We start from the raw sequence: 7,718 nt of genomic DNA, 5'->3' as shown, positions 1-7,718 counted from the left end.
TTTGGAAAGACATTTTGAGTACATTCAATATCAGCATATTTCCAGAAACTTTAACACATTAAATGATTCATTAGCGAACTATGTGTTAAACAGACATTTGTGACACATGTAAAAAGTAAATTTTCAATTCACATCATTAGTTGAATAGGATTGCACATAACCATATATAAAAACTCTGAAAGTAAAAAATAGATAGATGTTTTAAAAATTTTTACAAAATTTGAGTCCAGGACATGTTTGGTCATCTGACCTAAAAAATCAAAATGCAGACCTAGTGATGCTCATGATAACAAGTCACATCTTGAGCTATCATGAGCAATAGCTACATCCAATGGCCAGGAACACCAATAGTATGGCGTTGCAGCCTCATAGGTAACTCCTCGATCCAAATATCTAGAATACCAAGGGTTAACCCCTCTATTTGATCCTACAACTCTGCTAGTGTCTTGGTCAAATCCAAATCCTGGAGAACTGCTCTCCCGACATTTCCCTACGTTGGTCCACCTACCTCTTGTTGATGTCCCATAGGTCGAATAGTACCAACATCTGTATGCATGAGAACGATTTTAGTTTAGCCTCAGAAACATCAAATACACAAAAACATGTAGAAACTCAAAAGACAAAATCATTTGGTCCAAAACAATTTACCTATGGCACCCCATTGAGCACCCACTAGTAAATGCAACTTTGGATCTCCATGAAAATCCATCCCTGCATATGGATGCTCCCTGATGACAATGTATTTTCGATCGAGGCAACTCAAGAATGTAGTGGAAAATGTGATTGATGACTGACCAACATGTCTAGACATCAATTCGACCCACCTCTGCATCTATGGATCTCTAGGACTAGCTACACCTAGTGTTACATGCTGAGGTTGCATCAATGGAATTCTCTCTAAGGTAAAAGCGATTAAGAGCTATCCATAGTTCAAATTATTTGTCTTATCACTTTTTACCTTTGTCAACAACTCTTTCAATGAAGAAATTAGGGCCTCACACCAGTTGAATATTGTTGGCTCAAGACACTCAAGTGCATACTGCATGTATTATCTATTTGCCAAATGAAGTGTCACACTGCCTACCAACATTGCGTTATTGAAAAGGATTGTTCCCAAAGGAAAATCATGAATATATTTGATGATTATCTTTATATATTTTCTAGGATGTGTACTTGGTTGACAGAATTTTCAAACATAGTCCCTCACCGATTCAACCCCATGGGAAGAACCTGAAAGAGAAATGGGGGCACCACATCTCGACAACCCTGTAAGAAAGTAAAAATCATTGATCATAATAGGGACCAGTTTTTCCCTTATGTGAAAAGCCTAATCCATTAGATCCCATGCACGAACTAGGAACTACAATAGTTATGATTTTTGCCTCATTCCAGACAACCTAAAGTATTTCAATAAGCCACAGTTTCTGAGGGCCTCAACAGTACCTGGATCATTTAGGGAAACCAAGTCTTGTTCTTCATACTCTCTTTCTTTCCAAGTAATAGACATTCTAATCTGATGAAAACCTGAAATCAAACCATAAGCTTAGTTAGGATCCATTTCATGAAAAAGACTAGAGAAATTTTGGGCCAAACAGGTGAAACAAATTTGTGAAACTCGCCCAGCACAACCTAGGAAAGGAGACAATGTGCTATGAAGAATCTACCCTTCTATTTGGGTGCTCTCCAGTGTAGTTTTCAACGTAGAAGGCTGCATTGATCCCAGGGCGAAATACTCTAACCTCGGAGGCCATAAAAACCCAAACAAATTGCCTAAATCTGTAAAAGAATGACATGAAAAGAAAGAGGAGGGGTAGATCTTCTACCTGATACAAATGACATGAGAAATGATCCACATAATCTTTCGCAATCAACTGCTGAAGGTCAAGGTAAAAAACTAGTTTAGAGCACAAATTGAATGGTATATATCAAATGGTGAAAATGACATGGTAAATTCTTGTTTTATGTTTATTTCATGATCATTAAATGAGTAAACTTTAGTATTTACCTATTTTTACCAATGAAACATATATGTATGATCTGTTTGGTGTTTCTTTGAACAAATTTACAGCCGACTTACAAAAATTGATGTGCACGATCGTGAATTGTACTTTGACCATAGAGCATACTTTTATCTCTTTTTCGAGCTCTATTAAACATCGAAAAAGGAACCCCCTTGGAGTTCTCTTTAAGCTATCTTCAGACTCTCGAAATATGAAAATATTGTGGAGTGCTTGTCCTTTTCAACTCATTAACAGATTGGAAATAACATCTACTAAGTTTAAGTTTAACACTTTTCCGAACTGAGACATATTATTTACGAAAAAGGAATACGTTGATTGAACATGGTCAAGAGGTTCTCTCTAGTATTATTTTACACTTTTTCAGACTTGAGAGAAAAACTTCTGAAAAAGAACTTGTGGATTTTTCTTTTTTTCCCTTTTCAAACTCTCTAAACATGAAAAGGACCAAGTTCTCATTGTCGTTAAGCTCTTTAAAGCATCAAATAGCGACAAACTTGTCAATCATGACAAGACTGAGCTTCACCTTTGCTGGACTCATTAAAATGTCATAGAGCGATGGATTCACCCAAAGGGTGGAATTATACAACAAGCATATGCTGTCCTCCTCAATCTCAATAAAAATAAAGAGGTACTGGTCAGTGATGATTGGAGAAAATGGGAAAAGGAGTAAACCACTTTATGGCAGTAGGTCACTTTTGAACATGACACTTTCATTGTGCCTACTTGGGTTGGGTTATCTGCTTGATCATCATCATACCTTGGTATATCATACCATCCATTACTTTGGTTTTGGATCAATACTGCAAATTCATTCAGTGTCAATGACATGTTCAAGAGAAGTCACCCAGTTAAATTCATCCTTTGCAATACTCATAAACCTTCATTATCACGATCGCCATTCCTGATCCTTGTGTCGTCAATCACATTCCATCTCCAAAAATCATTATACTCATTTCGTGTCATTGATGTGGCATACATCAAGGCCCTCCTGCGATGAGTCGCTTCTTGTCGACATCAACACATTATCCAAGAAGTTGACTTAGAAACACCCTTTAAGTACCTTGGAGCATGCATATATCACTGACCTTTGACCAAAAGACTTTGTATGGTGTTCGACATCAAAACATCCATTCACACCATGCAGAATGTACTGCACTACCTTGGGGATCATTATCATTATCAGTGATTTCTCTCACGTTTGTTAAACAACTTACATCATTGGTTGGTAATTAGATGGTGTCTTCCCATCTTCGACTTCAGATCACATATTCACATGGTTAGACTCGTACTTGAGCAAATGATTAAACGAGATAGAAGACCCCAGATTTAGTTTCATCCATCCGCGCTGCGATTTTAGGATAATACTAAATCATTTGTACAATGACTTTACACTGATCGTCATCTTATCATGGGTCTATATCTATAGACGACTATCTATGTACATGTAATGAAAAGTTTATATGCTAAGCATGGGTATGCTTTCCCTCAGGAGTTCATGAAAAATCCAAAATATCATGATATTATGTATTGTAATTGATGCAGGTCACCATCCGCTTCAGAACCTCCTCATCACATCGTAAAGCATATCAATCGACATTATCATTTTCAACTTCATGCTTTAGGGGGCAGTTGTTATAGGTCTATTTGGGAACATCACTCCCATCCTTTAGATCAGTACAATTAGGGATCATCAAACCCTAATCCAATTCCTACATGCCCTAGACAAGTCATCGCTTTGAATGCCTCCTTCCCTGAAATTTTCTTGGCCTGAAGCCCTCCTGAAATGCCTCCTTAAGCAACCAGCATAGCCTTGGTCAGGGGTAAATGCACTTTAGTGTAGGTAGGCCCATGTTAGGGTGCACTTTAGTGCACTTAGGCCCACTTTGACCTCCACTGGGCAAGATTGAGCGAAATCCTCATAGGGTTCTCGGGATATTCTTATCTTCTAGAGCCTTCTAGAAGATTCCCACACTTTTCATCTCCTATGAGCTCGAAATTGGATAGGGAATGAGTTAAGTAACCCCATATCCTATCATCCCTTCCTCCATGGAAACTAACTCTAAGTTTGGAATACCATTCAATATCCTCATTTATGACCAAACCACCTCCATTTTCCTATAAATTGAGCACTCATCTAAGTGACCATGGGATAGACTTTGAGAATTTTTAAGGAGATACTGTTGGTGTGAGGTTTGAGATTGTAAGCAAGTATTGTTATGATGCCGGAGTGTTGTGATTTTGCTGTGATGTTGGATGGAACTGAAGTTGGAGGAGTGACATTGGATCAGACTTCATGGTTGTAACTCTTCCTTCTACTTAATAAAGTTGTTTACAGCTTTTCCCATATTCTTGTCTTTATGTATGATGATTATATGTGTAAATCCTTTCAATTCCATTTTCTTATAGTAGATAGATATCTTGCTATGATTGGGTTTTTTCCTCTATTTATGATTGCAGGTACTTATCGAGCAGATTAAGTTCGAGAAGGTGTGACGGAAACCATACAAAGGAGACAAAGGGAAAGCGAAATATAACAAGTAGGTCCCTTGTCTTATTTATCCTCTATAGAGAAAGGATAAATGCTTTAAGTCTATTGTTCTAGGTGTAGCTACCCACCTAGGGAAATTGTATTTATCCGTAGATGCAAAATTCCACATAACACCAACCCATGAGGGAAATGAACTACCCTACCTAAAAGGGGGTAGTCAATGATATATCTTACATATAACATGTCTTTTCGTTTGAGCCCTAAGGAGTTGATTAAAGTAATTAATAAAAGGAAAAAGGAATATAAAGAAGGGTGGAAAAATCAAGGTTGGAGCACCTCATGTACCACAATTTCTCGCTTCTACACATTACATACCCAAGTGTGGGCTCCCCCTTATTTAGCTACCCCTATGCCCCACTATGTGGCCTACGATTGCCCCTCTCATTCCCTATTCCCTTCCACTTATTTGTCACTTGCCACCCCCATTGGGGGGATATACCTTTGACATATTATCCCCTTTAAGGGCTGAAACCACCTAAAAAGGAAATGTTGTGGGGGTTACAACCACCCTCCAAATTTTTTCCTATGCTTTGTTATGGAACCTCCATCCTAAAATCACAACAACTCATCTTACATTGACACAGTTACTTCTGATTTGATTGAGATTCATCTTCAACTTATGACTTGTGTTTTCTAACTTACCTTTTTGTCTAACCCACAAGTCGATCTCTTGACTTGGTTTTAACCCGATTCCAGGATTTCCTTAGTGAATTGCACAATCCTTGAGTGCAACCAGCCTTTCTCTCAGGAATTGTGTGGTCCAAGCCAGGAGTGAGCCTTCAACTCCAAAATTATTCAGAGCTAGCTGACAACTTTCCTTTAGCTAGGAAACTTTGCACAGCATGAGAGGCAGCCTAGGCCACTCAGCCTAGAAATTGCATAGAATCTTTACCTCAACAGTTGCCCTATGCCCGAGCCAGTAAGTTGTCGAGTTCCATCCCCACTGCGCAACCTCTTCATGCATGCATGGCGCATGGAATTTTTTTCTTGAAAAGAAAAAAAAGGAGAAAAAGCATCCCTAAAAAATAGGGATCTATTTATAACAATCAAAGTTGCACTTGAGTTATTTTTTGGAACTATCGTTTTTTCCTAGATTTTTGGCCTTCGTGTCATAAACCCTAAATTGACCAAATCTATTTAATAGATTCCCCCAGATCTCATTTTCACATTTGATCTTGGAGCTCTAGCATTCTCGAGGAGATCTAGGAACCTTCGGCACGGTCATCGTAGATTTTCACCATGAAAGTCTTGCTTTTCTAGTATTTCATTACTTCTTCAGTTGGTTTTGTTTGCTTGGCTTGTGAGAGTGTTATTTTACCCATTTTATTAAATGACAATGGTGTTTTGATTTTTTTAGCCTATAGAAGTGTTTTTCTAAGTTTTTCATTTCCTTTCCCAAGTGTCGCATGCATAATCCATTTGTTGCACTAACGATTGTTGTTGCAGAAGCTCTCTCCACATGCTTCATTGTTCTTCAGTTTGATTGATTCCTACACTAGTTTTATTTGGATGCATCATCATTCACTCATATCTACACCCAACTTCACTTCTACTTTCATATCTTCTCGTTTTCATGTTGCCATTGTGCACATCTTTGTTTCCTTGGCCCAGGTCTAGCTCTTTCCAGGAATGCACTACACATTTATGGATGTCAAGGCTCTGCCTTGGCCCTAGGAGTTGTGTAGAGGCTATCAAGGCTTGGCTCCAACTCTGTATTGTGCAGTTCTAGGTACTAGTCCTGAGCCTTGGTCACTAGCATTGCATAATGCACAATCCCATCTAGCATAAGCTTGACTAAACTATGTATTGCATAGTTCTAGACAACAACACCTCCTCACTAGCGGCTAGGACTGGGAAATGTGTATAACCAATTGGCATTCAGTCACCACTAAGAGCCAGTATTGTGTAATTCTTCCCAAAAGTTGTGTAGTTTGTTGTTTGGTCTATTCTTGAAGTGCTTTTGGTTTCACGCTAATGTACACATGCCATGAGTGTCCTCCTTGTATCTAGATACAACAATTGTTGATAAACTCTCCAATAGTTACAAGTAACATGCCTTCCAAGAGAGTTGCATCGAAGGATATTGTTGAAAGTAGCAATGGGGTGGAGTTGAGTAGGTGTGAGGAAATTTTCTAGTTTATGAAGACACTTAGTTGTCCATTGAGAAAGGCATGCAGTTAACATTGAAGGAAATCAAGGATATCCTTGCAGGGGACTCCAAGGAATCTATAGAGGATTAGTAGGTGTATGTCAATATCCACTGCTCAGACTTACATAATATTGCATGCAGGTACACCATCTTTCCTTGTATAGACATCATCCACTATATTGTCTCACACATAGATCACGAGACTATGAAATTGAGCAGTTCCAGTGGGACACAACTTTTTACTATTAGGATGGAGAATTATCATCAGATGTATCACTTACCTCAACCCATGAACCACATGGATGAAATTTTTTATGCCACCCACAACTATGTAAACACTAGAGATATTATAAAGCATTGGGTGAAAGAGCCATTGAAATTCATATCAAAACCAAATCATGTTTACAAGATGAAGTCACTCAAAAAGGCCTACCAGTTATTGATCATCTTTGCATGCCGATCATACACTCAACAGAGCACAAAGACCTTTCCATATAATTTGGTGGTTGTGTTAGACTAGTTGGTGAATGATGGAAAAGCATTCAACTGGTCAGATCTGTTGGCTCATCAGTTGAAAGTCAATGTGACTAACACCCAAAATCCACCCAACGATGAGAAAGTGAGATTCTACATGTCTACGTATTTACTTGATGCAATCTGTGCCTAGCATTAGTTTCCTGGCATGGGCTAGATATGGATACCATAGGAGCATGGTGTCAATATTTATTTCATGTTTATTTATGAGTGCAGCTACCAAGGATTTATGGAAAGGCTAGCTGACCATTTCATCACCCCAGTGTACAAGTTGATCTTTGAGAAGGATCCACCTTGCATGTACCAAGAAGTGATGCATGAATTACTTAACATTGCATATTGGTATGCCTCACCCTGTGGCACCTTCATTGGGATGTTTGGTGGAGAGAAGCCTTTGCATGTTCTACCAAGGTATGCCACTAACAAGTTGGTCATGCAAGGGCTCACATATCACATCTCCATGGGG

The sequence above is a fragment of the Pinus tabuliformis genome, chromosome 3_2 (genome assembly GCF_031772625.1).
Source record: "Pinus tabuliformis cultivar Carrire ecotype Pingquan chromosome 3_2, CPIR1, whole genome shotgun sequence".
NCBI classification, from domain to species: Eukaryota; Viridiplantae; Streptophyta; class Pinopsida; order Pinales; family Pinaceae; genus Pinus; species Pinus tabuliformis.
Note: the sequence above shows the minus strand (reverse complement) of the source record.